Source organism: Mustela lutreola, chromosome 7, assembly GCF_030435805.1.
Source record: "Mustela lutreola isolate mMusLut2 chromosome 7, mMusLut2.pri, whole genome shotgun sequence".
NCBI classification, from domain to species: domain Eukaryota; kingdom Metazoa; phylum Chordata; class Mammalia; order Carnivora; family Mustelidae; genus Mustela; species Mustela lutreola.
In genome coordinates this window covers 4,503,587-4,517,879 of record NC_081296.1, presented here as the reverse complement: position 1 = coordinate 4,517,879, position 14,293 = coordinate 4,503,587, and the positions used below count along the sequence as shown (strand labels likewise).

The window sequence follows — 14,293 nt, the reverse complement described above, 5'->3', positions numbered from 1 at the left end:
ACCTCTCAGGGGTAATGTGTCTTCTCCTCTCTTCTGAACCTTGACCGCCCCCTCCCTCCTCACTCTGGAGCTTACCCTGGCCTCACTCTTCACAGAGAAGATAGAAAGCAGCAGAAGGCACCCTCCTCGGCATTCACAAAGTGGCCCTTCTCGGCAGCCAGGCGGCACCTTTCCTCTGACAGGATAGGGGAGGTCAGCCCTCCTCCTGGACCCCACTCTCAGCGTCCCCAGGGCTCGAGAATCGGCCCTTATCCACACCAGCCCCGCTTCTCCCTGCTGTCCTACGAGCATCCAAACCGCTCAAGTCCCTTCCCTCTGGAAAACAATCACAAGCAGTAACAAAGTCTGGCAACGGCCAAAAGCGCATCTTCCAACCCCACGTGCCACATGCACCCCCGCCTTCTCTCCTCGCAAGTCCTCTGACCTTGGTCTGACCTCGGTCTCCCCCTCTCGTCCCCTCCTGCCTCCTCCTCGGCCAGTCTGAATCCCCTCCGTGCCCTCGGCCACCCACATTCCCAGGAAGGTTACCCCAACCCTTGACACAGCCAAGTCCCAGGCTTGCTTTTCAGCCCTCATGGACGTGGTTTCTCGGCTTTCGATATGGGCTTCCATCCCGGAAGGAGCTTCCCTGGGTCAGGAAGCCACTTCTTCCCAGAGGCCCCGCCCCCTCACACGTCTGCGACTGCACTTCCCTCTTCCCAGCGGGGCCGTCCCTATCTTGCGGGAGGTGAGAGCTGGTAGCCGCGGGTGGGTCCTCCGTCCTCCCGCCTCTGCTTTCTCCCAGGCAGTCCCAGATGCTGTACGACTTCCACTACCCACACATTTCGCGTTTCTTCGTCTGAGCTGGATTCCGCGTACCCAACCGTACTGCAAAATCTCCACTTGAACAACCCCAGACATCCCAGATTCGACACATGAAGTCCCGACCGATGATCGAGTGCCCCCCCACCAATCTGCTTCTCCCCTCAGCAAGTCCCTCACCCTCCAGCCCTATGCTGCCTCGTCCCGCGGCTCATCCTGAGCAATGTCCTGGACAGGGCTCTCTCCCCAGAGTCCTAAAACTAGCAAACTGCCAAGTCCCGTTAGCTCTACCCCCAAATGCGTCTAGCAGTCCCCCTCCCTCTGCGTCATGGGTCCCCACCCTGCCCTGGCCAGGCCCTGGTGGGCATTCACGCACCTGGAGGCCTTCCCCCCACGCTACTCTAAGATGCAAATCTGACCACGTCCCTCCCTCCTGAGAACCATCCTCAGGCCAAACATCGCCTCTGAGGTCCTTCACATGCGACCTCTGCCCACCACTCTGGCCTCGCTTCCCGCCAGGCCCGGCCCTCCCCGGCTCTCTTCCGGTTCCTCCTCGGCATCCAGTTCCGTGTTACTTCAGGGACTTTGCACGTAGGCCCTCTTGGTCGGCTTCCCATTCTCCCGCCTTCCCCACCCCTGCTCCTGCTCTAAACCACAGCCCGTGCCTCCCCTCCTGCAGGGAGCCTCCCCACTGCCCAGATCCACTCGGGTCTCCTCTCCTCGGGGACTTTGGCCTGATGTTTCCGGACTCTGGGCCTCCGTGTCCTGCATCATTTCCCACCCGCTCTGCTCGGCCCGGAAGTGGGGTGACCAGCGTGGCCGCCACGTGAGAACGGGCTGTGGACACCCCCAGCTGGGCCGGCCCACAGGCCCCGCCCCTCCCCTTGAGCCTCTGCTCTCAGGACTCGGTGGCCCCTCAGCCCTCCCCAAAATGCTAAAGGGGGATGGGCTGTCGCCGAAGTCTGCCCCCGCCCGCTGCCTTCCCGGCTCACCGAGAGCACGAATGAGCCCGGAGGTCCCGGCCCCGAGGAGCGGGGTGAGCGGGGTAGAAGGATGAGCTGCCCCGCAGTCATGCTGCGTCATCTGGCAGGAGGCCGGGAGCCCGGAGCACACGCGTCAGCAGCGCCACAAGAGCCCAGAGCTCGATGCAGATGACAGCCAACAGCTGGGGATTTTCCAACAAGCTTTCCCTCAAAAGCCGCCTTGAAGCCCATCCAGGGACGGAGCGGGCAGTGCCAGGGCAGACAGGGTGCCCCGAGCACCACATGCCCAGACCCGGTGGGGAAAAGGAGGCCAGGAAGAGAGAAGGGCGGGTCCAAGGTCATGGGCAGAACCCTGTCCAGGGCCTTCCACCCAGCCCGCCCCTGAGCCGGCCCCCTCGGGCTTTTCTGAGGGTCCTTGGGGGTCTCCTTCCTGGGTCTCCAAGGCAGTGAGCTGGGCTGGACTGGGATGTGGCCCATCAGGCAGAAGCTCCAGCTGCGCTTCCCCACAGTGGAGAACCATCCTGGGAGCCAGCGCCCCACGCCCAGCGCACGCAGCCGAGGCCACAGGCTCCCCTGCTCCGCAAGCCATCCGAGCATCCGTGTCCTAAACTTGGGCCGGTCGTTAAAGACGCAGGATCTAACCAAACCAAGCCCGGCCCACATGGACGGGCACCCCAGTGGAGAGAGACCACGGACATCCCAGTAGGCGTGTGCTCTGGCCGTGGGAGTGAACTGTAGCGGAGACAGAGGCAGAGGGACAGAGTTTCTCCTTTGCCCAGAATGATCACAGAAGTTAGCTGACATTTGAGCCAAAGGAGAGAGAGAGAGAAGCTACTCGTGTTCAGATCTGGAGGAGAGCAGTTAGAAAGTACAGAGACGCAGGGACAGGGGTGACCGGGGATGTCGGGGCAGGAGAAGCCTGGGGGGTGGGGAGCGGGAAGGACTCTGGAGAGGGACCAGCTGATCTCCTGGCACTTGTCACTCATCAAAAGACCTTGGGTTTCACGCTGAGCGAAATGGAAAACCACTGGAGATGTTCGGGCAAAGCAGGAGTCAGGTTTTAAAGGGACAGCTCCGGCCGCCGTGGGGAGGAGTGGTCCAAGGGTTCAGTCACGTTCTTTACAGATGGGGCAACTTCATGAAGCAGGAGTTGTACATGGAGACTCCCAGAAAGAGCCTTAAAACGGACTGCAGGATAGGGGGCGCCTGGGTGGCTCCGTGGGTTAAGCGACTTTGGCTCAGGTCCTGATCTCAGGGTCCTGGGATCGAGCCCTGCATCGGGCTCCATGCTGGTGTGGAGTCTGCTTGAGGTTCCCTCTGCCCCTCCTCCTCCCCCCCCCACCCCCCGACGGGCACATGCTCTCTCCCTTAAAAAAACAAATAAGTAAAAATTTTTAAAAACTGCAAGCTCGAAATGGAGTTGAAGCCTGCGGCTGACACCTCCCCACACGGGACAGGGCTGGCCTCTGTAGGTGGGCTCCCTCGGGGGCTCAAGGGAAGGCTGTGGCGGACCCAAGAACCTGCCTGGGACTCTGACCAGCATGACCTCAAGACGCGGCCTCCCCAGCGCGGGGCTGAAAACACTCTGGGGTGCTCACGCTACCAATGGCTTAAGGACTGAAAAAATCAAAAAAAAATTAAACTGGCTCTTGGTGAATATCCCCCTGACAGAAAGTGCCCCCTGTTCAGCCAGCACCCACCGCAAGCCGGGTTAGAGCCAGAGACTCTGGAAATATTTTCCCTGAGCTGTCCCTTTGCGAACTTCACCCCTGAAGTAAAGGATCCCTGGACCACCAGCGGGAACTGGGGGTCAGGGAGCTATATGGCCGCTTTGTGATGCCATCAGAGATGTGCGGCAAGCCCCTGGGGACAGATTCTAGGCCCCTGGTGGTGTCCCTGGGGCACCAGCTGGTGCCAATGGGGACATCTCCAAGCAGGGAAGAGAGAACAGAGGTAGGGTCGGTGCACCCCCACCTTCCGTCCCTATCACCGAGAAAGCAGGCTGCCCCGTTCGTTGGTAGCAGGGTTCAATGTCCAAGTCAGGTGCACGTGAGTGACGCTTAACTAATTCTGTTGAAATCAACCTGTTTGGAAGTTTCAAAGTGAGAGGGGAGGTTCCACCATTACAAACTCTGACCGCAGTCGGACCCCCTTCCCCGGGCTCTGCACGGCTTTGCTCCCAGCAGACACGGAGCAGGAGCGGGTGGGCAACGTCCTCTCTTCAAGGGTTAATAGCAGGGCTGAGCCCCCGAGAGACGCTGTGCTGCGTGGCTCACATTTTATGCTGCGCTGGCCCCTGTCACAGCCCCGCGAGGACTGTCCTCTGTGCCACGATGGGGAAGACGTCCCACGCTGCGACTCGGACACGGCGGAGTAAAAATCCGAACTCAGGGCTTGTCTGACTCCGAGCCCAGCGTTCCCTCCTGTGCCCCCCAGCGGCCCCCAGCAGCCCCCAGTGGGCCCTTAAGCCCTTTTCCGGCATCACACGGAACTCACGCAAGGACCGCTGGGGTCAAGATGGGTGCAGCTCTTTGCTTAGTGTTCCTGTGCCTTCTTCCTTGGGGGGAGACGTGGCAGAACATGTCACCCCTGCCCGTGCCATCAGTGGCTGGGGTGATCGATCCCATATCTGGCTAGGACAGCCCATGCGCTGGCGGTGGGGGCGGGATCCCTGCTCTGGGGGAGCTTCCTCCCCACTGACCCCGGGCTCGGCCCTGTGACTTTGCCTGGCAAAGCCCAAGGCTTGCTGTCCTCGCCTTCCCGCTGCCACTAGGACCAAAACGCTCCATCCAGAAACTGCTTCTTCAGCCCCAAATGGGATTCGTGACCTGGAGCCGAGCCACAGCCTGTCCACGATCCGTGCACAGGGACGACACTTGTCCCCAGCTGAGCCGATGAAGCCCTGACTTCATCTTCAAGCTAAGGACCAAGAAAATGAATCTCTTTGGGTGACCAAAGCTGTTACGTGACGCTCAGGAGGCTGCCGTGTTTCTGCGGAGCGAGGAGCAGAGGAAGCCCGTGCCGCAGGGGAGAGGCGGGCACGGATGCCCCGAGAGGAGCAGAGGCAGGGAGGAGAGAGAAGTCTTCGACGCAATGCTCCCCGCAGCTGTGTAGGCTCACACGCGTCTCCGTCCCTTACGCGGCGCTGGTGGCCCTCCTCTGCTGGGATTCCTGGATTCTCTGACCCTTCTGGGGAATACGCCTTACTTCTCAAACTGGCTTCGCTTGGATTTCTGTCCTCTGCAATGATAACGCTAACTTACCCATGTCATGGTGCAGCAGAGACACTGGGGCCCAGTAGGTGCACAGCATGTCCCCGGGCTCTCTGAGTCCTTTATGATGGCACCTAGATTTGACCGGAGAGGTCCAAGGTCCACAGTGCCGCCCTCCTCGCTCAGCTAGGGGCCAGGCAGCCGGTGCCGGAGGGACGCCTGGGATTTTCCTGGCGGAGAACTGAGTCCTCAGCCAGGATCCGAGCTCCCAGAATTCTGACGGAGAGACAATGAGCTTGGGAAAACCCTAGAACTTCAAGATCCTGAAGGACTGAATCATAAGACAGGAAGACTTTGTTTTCTGGCTCTTCTCCCCCCACCCCGGATATTTCAGTCATACACGTTCATAATTTAAAAACCTGAGTCATTTAGAAAAGTATCAAGACGAAAGTAAAATATCATCAGAACGCCCATCAGTCAGAAAGAAAGCCGGCTAATACGTCAGTGACCATTCCTCCAGGCTTCCCTCTATGCCTCTACGCAGCCATAAGTAAGTATTTTCTATTTTACATAAGTGGGATCATACTAAACCTGATACAACAGATTCCATCAGCTGGGGCGGGGGTGGGGCTTATAAACAGCAGACATTGATTTCTCACTGCTCTGGAGGCTGGAAGGTCCGAGATCAATGTGCCGGGCAAATTCTGTGTCCGGGGAAGACCAGCTTCCGGCTCACAGACGCATCCTCACGTGGCAGGAGGGTGACTGAGCTGTCCGGGGTCCCTTTCCTAAGGGCACAAATCCCATTCAGGAGGTCTCCACCCTCATGACCTGATCCCCTCCCAGAGGCCTCCCCTTCCAGTACCTTCCCATGATGGACTAGGTCTCAGCACAGGAACGTAGGGGGACACAGATATTCAGCCTGTAGCAATGTGTTTTTGGAAACTTCCTTTTTCACTTAACACTGTGCCATGAACGTTTTCTGCGCCAACACCTACAAAGCCGTGTTGTCATTTTGAGGGACCATACAGTCTCCGATCCCATGGATGAGGTCACCGCGGCATGCCGTCCCTGGAGATCCCATCAGGTACCCGGCAGAGAACAGAGCTGACCTTGTGTTCCCTGATGACCAACTACTCCATTGAAGTCCCCGTCCCCCGCTTCCAGCTGTGGGACCTCAAGCAAGTTGCCTCCCTTCTGTCCTGTCTTCCTGTAACACGGGGACACTCACAGTACCTTCCCACTCGGGGGAAGTGGGGCATGGGACAGGTCTGTTTTCCTTTTGTGTCTGCAAGAGGTGCTTAAACCAATGCTTGAATCACAGTAAGTTTAGTCATTACGTCATTAGCCTCTCCCCCCATATGGATGTTTAGGTCCTTGCGGACTTCTCCCCTTCTACATCTTTGTGCAAAGTAAAAGCATTGACTTTATGCCTTCCGTCCACTCGTAACATTGTATCTTCAGATAAATTCATGATCGTGGATTTGTTGGGTGGATCTCTCAGCACATAGGGGCTCAGTTGCATGCTTGTTTTCAAACTGCTTTCTGGAAACACTGTGCTAACTGCCGCGTTCATCAACAGCGGGAGACAACGCCTGTTTCCCCCCCAAGCCCACACCGGCACCGAACTTTCTCAGTATCTTCAAATTTGCAGTCTAGTGGGGAAAAGCATCGCTTTCTGAGTGTCTTCTCAGCAGCAGGATGGTTCTTTTGTTCGTCTTTTGGACATTAGCATTTCCAGTTGCCTGCATCTCTGTTATTCCTTGCTCTAACGGGAAGGTCATATTTTATAATGATTATAAGCGATCTTTGTGAACTTTCTACCTTCAAATGTTTCTGTAATATCAGGGGTACCAGGGTACCGGTTTCCCTCCTACTCTTAGCCGCGTCCCCCAGTTAAACTTGACTCTCCTATAAATAAGGAACGGGACATACTTACACTAAAAAAAATTATTTGTTGTCTACCTGAAATTCGAATTCAACGGGTGTTTGTATTTTCATTGGCTGAACTTAGCAATCCCATGTCATATACACAGTTTTTTTTTTCAGTTTGTCACTTTTTAACTCTGCTCATGTTTGTTTTTTAAATAAAGACGTTTGTTCATGTATTTTATAATCCCAATAATCCTATTGCTCTTCTCCTTTATGGTTTCACAATATACACTAGAGAGTGTCTCACGATCCCGGCTTTGTGACAAATACTTACATCTATTTTTTTTGCATTCGCTCTTTGATGGATTTGGGGGATTTATTTTGCTCTAGAGACCCGGGTAGAAAATCGGCCCCTGCTAATCACCATCTAGTTATTGTTACTGGTTTGTTTTTTGTTTTTTGTTTTTTTGAAAATAATGTTTTTTTGACATATTCAACCATCCCATCTGCTTGAAGTGTCCCCACAAACACCACTGCTGAACTCTTGTTGGGCCGGGAACAGGCTGTTTTCAATACCGCTGCTTTGTGAGAAGGCCGTGTGGGGGACAGAGGGCTGGCACAGATGCCGGCTCTGGAAGCAGGGTCCCTCGGGTCCCTGTTTCTCTACGGCTGACTGCATGACGTCCCTGTGACTTTTGCCCTCGGGGCCTGCACTTCCTTACCTGAAAGTGGGAGCAAGACGCAGACGGCCTCACAGGGTTTCCGGGCACCCCTGGCAGGGGTGTGTGTGCTCGTGCTGGAGCAGTAAGACCGAGGGGCTCTGTGCTATTTATTAATCTCTCCATGCCTGCGTGTTCTCCCATCATCTCATCCAGCCCGGCCGGTTTCCCTCCTACTCTTAGCCTCGTCCGCCTGACTGTTGTCTACACTTCACCAGAGACCTAGAATCATCACCGCAAGTCGGAAAGAAAACCCCACTTGGCATCTGAAGGAGGTTGGGCCGAATGCATCAGGACCATGTGATAGGATGATGACGTTCACTTCTTCTGGGCCATGAGTAAGGACTGTGCCCTGGTAGACTCAAGTCTCCTCTAGTCCCCCAGTCAGGAGCAGGTGCTTTGTCTTACAGACTAGACCGTATTCCCTCATCCGCCTGCGTCCCAGAGACAGCGGGATTCTCCAGCTCCTCTCCCCACTGGCTGGCGAGCCCCCGAGCGCACTGCTACTGTGACACGTTCCCCTGACCGCGGGCCAGTTCCTTGGAAAGGCTACTGTTTGCATCTGCACTTTGGATTTTCCAGACGAACCATCCCATGCATTGCAAATACCGATCCCTTACCCTGCTTTCCAATTTTTAAAAAGGCAAAAAAAAAGGGGGGGGGGGGAGTTGGCTTTGCAAAGGCAGGATCTGAGATTTTCACACCGTTTTTCTTCCCTTGTCTGATCGCATTGACTGGACTTCTCAAACCGGCCCGGTCTCGCTTCCAACTTCGATGAAAACGTTCGTCTCGCTCTTAAGCATAATGCAGGGGGAGGCTGCGAGAGGCCCCCGCGTCCCCGCCCAGCGAACACCCAAGGCAGCGCGTTGGAGGAGCCCTGAGATCGCCCGGCTCCGCGCACCTGCCAGGGACCCGCCGCCTGCTCCCCACCTCGGGCCCCCTCCCCGCGCCCTCGCCTGGACGCCCCCCACCCCGGCGGGAGCCCGGCGGGAGCCCGCCGAACCCCCCGCGCCCCCCGACCTCCCGCCGCCTGCCACCCCCTCGCCTCGACGCCCCCTCCCCGGCGGGAGCCCTCTGCCACCCCCGCGCACCCCCGTCTGCGCCCCCCGTCCCCGCCGGCCGCCCGCTCCCGCGCCCCCTCCCCGCGCGCCGGCGCCCCGCCCCCACCTCCCCCGGCGCCCCCCGCGGGCCAAGTTTCGCCCTGCGTTTCCGCTTGAACGGCATCCAGCTGCCTCGCCTTTAAAATGCCGGGGCGGCCGCGACTCCGCTCTCAGCCCCTGTCGGCGGCCGGGCCGGGCTCGCCGGCTCCTCCCGGGCGCTGACTCAGCCGCAGCCGCCCGCCGCCCCCGGAGCCGGGCCTGGACTGCGCCCCGCGCCCCCGCCCCGCAGCGGGCGCCCCGCCGGCCCGGGACCCGCGAGCGCACGGGACGGCTTCGCCAGGTAAGGAGCGCGGGGCTCCCCGGGACCCGCCGCAGCGACGTCCGCGCCGCCGGCCGGGCCGTCCCCGCCGGGCCCCAAAGCCAGTCCGCCGGCCGCGAGCGCGGGTCCGCCCGCCGGGGTCCAGCCGCCGCCGCCGGAGCTGCCCGGGACCCCTCGCGCGGCCTCTGCGCCCGGGGCGCGCCGCGGTCGGCGGGCAGGGCGGGCCCGGGGCGCGGAGGCGGTGGAGCCGCAGCCGGCGAGGAGGCTGCGGGCTCGGGGCTCCTGAGTCGGGAGCTCGCGCGGAGCCGGGGCGCGCCCCCCACCCCCGGACCGAGCAGCCCCTTCCTCTGCATCCGGGCCTCGGCCCTCCGTTCCGGGGTGGGGAGCCGGAGGGGGTGTGCGTGGAGCTGGATCGAAGTTACAGACGCCTTCGCGTCAAGTTCTGTGTCCCTGCTCGGGGCTGACAGTCACAGCAAACAGACATTTCTCAGTGTGGCTGATGAAGGTCACAACTGATGTAACTTCGGGGAAAAGTTCTGTTGGTGGCAGCTTTTCTGAAATGCCAGGTCTCAGTCGGATTTTGTCCCGATCTACAACGAAAAGCCTGAGGCAATCTCTCAGATCTGTCCTGGGATCCGTGTGCCGAATGCCTCCGGGAGGTGTTTTGGGGAATGTAATATGGAACCGAATTCTGTAAGAGACTCTCTGTTGCCCACTGGGAAAGTTCTGGAAGGGAAAGACTGTCAGGAAGGACCAAAGGGACGCACCTTCTCCCTAGATTCTCAGGTCACGGTGTGGCTTCGGACCCAGAGAGAAGCCCCCCATGCAGGCCTGGCTGGGAACGGTTCTGCTCTCGCCCAGGTCTGCATCAGCGCCTTCCTTCTGTGGGTCTCCCTGGGCCTCCCTGGAGCCCAGCAGAGGACCCGAGTATCCGGCTCGGCCGGGCCATGCCCTCGAACTCTTTTATGTCACGTCTGCGTCCAGGGTCCGGTACTACACCTAGGGGCTGGGGGGCTCAAGCCTGCAAATCCTTCTGCCTCCTGAAGGCTCCCTCGAGAGGAACAGTACGAACCTGACGGTGGCCCTTGCCAGCCTGCAGAAAGACATCATAAAGCCACACATCCGAGCCTGTAAAATGTGACTTACAAACTGGATTCGGGGCCAGGTTCCATGCTGGGGCGACTCCGCAGAAGACCCACTTTGAGGACCCACTAGGAGGGAGGTTGTGCGAGCAAACGCTTATCTCTGGGAACCTGCTCTGAAACCCGTAGCTTCACATTTGTCCAGAAGAGAAATCGAGGGCCAGCTGTTCATTTCTGGAGCGTAATCTTTGCATGAATGTGCTCTTGTCCTGAACAATTAATTCCCAGTCATTTTTTTCTGGCCGTATTTATTATTTATGAACAATACGCAGGCAACGAATGCATGAGGTATAATGGGTCTCTGAAGTCAGATGAATTTGGAAGATTGTAGAGAACTTCTGCCCGTTACATATTTAAAGTATAAATTTACATTGAGCAAGGTCATGGTGAAATAGAAGCCTTTTTTTTCAATAGGAAGAACCTTAATTAGCCTGGAAAAAAAAAAGTAACTTGTCTGGATGTTCAGTGACTGCTTGTAAGTTGTGATGTAGAGAAAGGCTCATCTTTCCTGTTTGTTTCCTTCCTGGGCTAATGAGCGAGGCAGCCATTCCGAGTACACTGACTTGCTAGTTAATCTTTCTCCAACAAATATTTACACAACCAGATTGCACTATCATGGCACAGACTGAAAGGCTGTCATCCTACAGTGGTTTGTGCACGGTATCTTTGAAATTCAACAGTGCTGCCATGATTGGAGTGGAAAATAAAGTGATAGCAAGGAAAGTGTCCTTAAATTCTCCTGTCCGGCCACGCTAGAAAGAACAGTGTTTATAAAATTGACAAGGTTCCAAGACTCTGAGACTAATACTTCCAGTAAGTTCTGGATTGAAGGAAGACCATAATGGCTCTGAATGTTGGTGTCGAAGGCTCTGGAACGGGTCCATGTCAATGAATTGTTTAGATCACTGAGGTCCACGTGGGAACGTTAGAAGTGACGCTTTCAACTATTTTAATTGTTTGGGGAGAAAATATTCCTCAAGTGCATCCCATGTTCCTACAGTCAGAGAGCTGGCTCACGGGCATTCAGACATTTTCTGACGACTCCGAGTGGGCCCTGGCTCTGGGCTTCGTTCTCCAGGATCTGCAGGGAAGGATTCTTGAGCTCAGCACTTGCTCCCGGCTCTGCCTTGGTCAGATGACCGTGACAAGTTGCTCTAAAGCCCAGGAGGTCCAGTTTTGCAAGCGCTCGCCGTGGGCTGAGGGCTGTCAGGATGCTGCCGAGTTCCCGGGGCCGCAGTTCTTACCCTTGCTTTCCTGGGAGCAGAGAAGCAACTTCTCTGGGTAAGAAGTCGCCCAAGGTCGGCTCAGGGTAGGGGAGCTGGTATTCCTGACGGAGCTCCTGGGATTGTGAAGTCTGGGTCCTTCTCGCCTGTGCTGCCCCTGTCCTGGGGGAGGACATCCGTGACCGAGAGTCCGCACTCAACACCACCGAGTGCGTTCGCCCGGAGCCGTGATTACCAGTTGCGCTTGGGAGGGGGATGTGTGCAGAGGCTGCAGGCAGGGTCCCTCTCTAATCGGCTCTATCATGGCTGGCTGGTGCACGGGAGCTTCTAATTCCTTCTGAGACTCAGACTTCCCGTTTGTAAACTGAGAACCCATTTGACTTCTTGGCCACGCTGTGGTGGGAAACATGGCTGAGGACATAGCACATAGCAGGCGTTTGATAAAGGAAGTCCCGTGAGCCGTCCCGTCCGCAGTCGGCCGCGTCTTCGCCGTGGACATCAGAGCTCAGGGCAGGGTTCTCTGCGTGCTCTTGAACACGTGCCCCAATGGCTGGACATTTCTGGACGGATCCTTGCTGTGCCCCCAAGATCAAGGATGTTTCAAGCCCTTCCAGGCAGAGCCCCTTCGGGGAACTTATTTCAAGGGAAACCTGGAAGGACACTGTCCTTGAGGGGAGGAGATGAGGTTGGGATTCCTACTCCCAGCATCCCCAGCCCACCGCTCACCCCCGGGGCCACACGCTTCCGCGGGGCCCCCGTGGCACAGAGGGGCTTGCACACCAACGAGCTCCCCGGAGGGCACCGGCTGCGCAGCCTCACCCCTGCAGTCCGGTCCTGGCCGGACGCCGCCCAGAACAGCTCTTGCCTCTCGCTTACGGTCCAGTCTGAAAACAGTACATGTGCCTCCCTGGCCCTCTCCTCGGGGCCCACACCATCACCTTGACCTTCAAGTGTTCACCATCCCGAAGGCAAGGACAGGTGCAGCCGGTGCGTTCCTACTCAGACTAGAGCTCCTTCCGCTTCCCTGCTGAAAACCACTAAAGACCCCCTAAAGGAGTGTGCCCTGGGGCCTCAGTAGAAGGTCTCAAGGCACACATTTCATGTTTGGTTCATAGGGCTACACTCTATTTTTATGTTCAACGTTTTAAAAAATCACTTATTTTTTAATTAAAAATTTGTGTTGTTCTACTCTATAATTTGTCTTGGCTTAATATAAAGCAAGGCAGCCCAGGGACGCCTGGGTGGCTCAGCGGGTTAAACATCCAACTCTTGATTTTGGCCCAGGTCGGGATCTCAGGGTTGTGAGAGGGAGCCCGGCGTCTGGGTCTGTGTTGGGTGTGGAGCTCGCTTAAGATTCTCTCTCCCTCCGCCCCTCCCCAACCAGTGAAGGAAGGGGGGAGGAAAGAAGGAGGAAGCAGGGAGGGAAGCCCAGTAGCCCTCTGAGAGGCATGCCCTTGGCCCCTGGGCCACACTGCTGTCCCCTCAGTGGAGGCGTGCCCCAGGCAGGGAGGCCAAGCCCTTGGCCATCGGTCTTTCTTCTAAAAGATCCGCCTCCTTGTCCCTTGGCCCCATGGAACTCATGGACCCCAAAATGGCATTTCGTCCGTGTCCTTGGGATGATGTGATGGCAGAGGTCCCCGAGCTCCCCGGAGACTGCGACAGGCTCAGAGAGACAGGAAGTTGTGCCTCTACCCCCACGATCCAGGCCCGGGGCAGTGGGGACTGAACTGCGTTCTTTCCATGGGCATAAATCGTGCCATGCTCGAGTGGCCACAGTGAGTTGACCAGAGGTCGCAGTCACGGTGACATCTGTTTGCCGTCCAGCGGTTGGCACCGTTGGCCGGGAAGTGGCCCGGGGACTGTTCGGCCTTTAAACCATGCCCAGCACGCTCTGGCTCCCCTGACTTCTCCTTGGCGCGCGTGGGGCTCCCTGTGTTCTAGAAGACGGCAGATTGATGGTACCCATCTGTCACGCCTCCTTCCCTTGCCCGGAACAGCCTCTGCTCATCAATCATGAGGTTCTTTCCCACGGAGCCGGGATGGGGCCTCAGGGTCTTTCGCAACAATTGCCTGGAGTCGGCTTGTGACCTGGCTTTGAGCTGGTACTGGGGACCATGGGATGACGAGAGGACAGGTGCCGGCCTCTCACCTTTCCCCTTGGCCCCTCTGATAGCCATTGACGACGGTGCAGCTCTGACAACCGGGACACCGTATCAGCTTCCGGGTCTGCCCTAGCCCCGCACCCCAGGCTGGGGGCTGACACACAGGGACGGACCTGGTGACGGCGCTGGCAGCTCCACGTCCAGGATCGAGGGGTGGGCAGGGCCGGTTTCTTCTGAGCCCCCTCCTCGGTCTCTCTCTCCTGTCCTCACACGTCCCTCCTCGGGGCCCATCTGTGCCCGCCTCTCTTCTCATAGGGACCCCAGTCGGCCGTATGGGGTTGGGACTCGCCCGTCTGACTTCATGTTACTCTACTCACCTCTTTAAAAGACCCTTCTCCCAGGGGCGCCTCGGGGGCTCTGTCGGTGAAGCGTCTGACTCTTGATCTCGGCTCAGGTCTCCGTCTCAGGGTCATGAGTTCAAGCCGTGCGTCGGGCTCTAGGCTGGACGTGAGGCCGACTTAAAAAAAAAAAACAATCAAAAACAGCAAACGGCCAGGCCCGTTTGGAGAGTGTGTTCTCCAGTACAGCCGCACTCTGAGGTATGGGGTGGGGTCGAGCACCCCAGTACAGGGGGCGGGGGGACACCGTTAAGTCCGTGACAACGGCAGATGGAGAAGAACTTGAGCCTGGCCTGCTGGTTGCTGAGAGGGTGTGGTCCAGGCTGACACAGCAGTGGCCCCATGCCTGGGGACAGCCTGGGGACAGCTTGGGGACAGCCATAGTACCAAGTCCCTGGAAGGGACATCTATCAGTGGTTTGC

The 14,293-nt window shown here is 57.7% G+C and overlaps 1 protein-coding gene across 1 annotated transcript in view; it reads left to right on the top strand.

The window, feature by feature from the left end:
- Positions 1-8,931: 8,931 nt before the first annotated feature.
- Positions 8,932-14,293, top strand: part of CTXND1 (cortexin domain containing 1) — a 44,150-nt gene continuing 38,788 nt past the window's right edge. The window contains exon 1 of the mRNA XM_059179823.1: positions 8,932-9,027. The gene's annotated coding sequence lies outside the window, so the exon portion shown is untranslated. The remainder of the gene's footprint in view (positions 9,028-14,293) is intronic.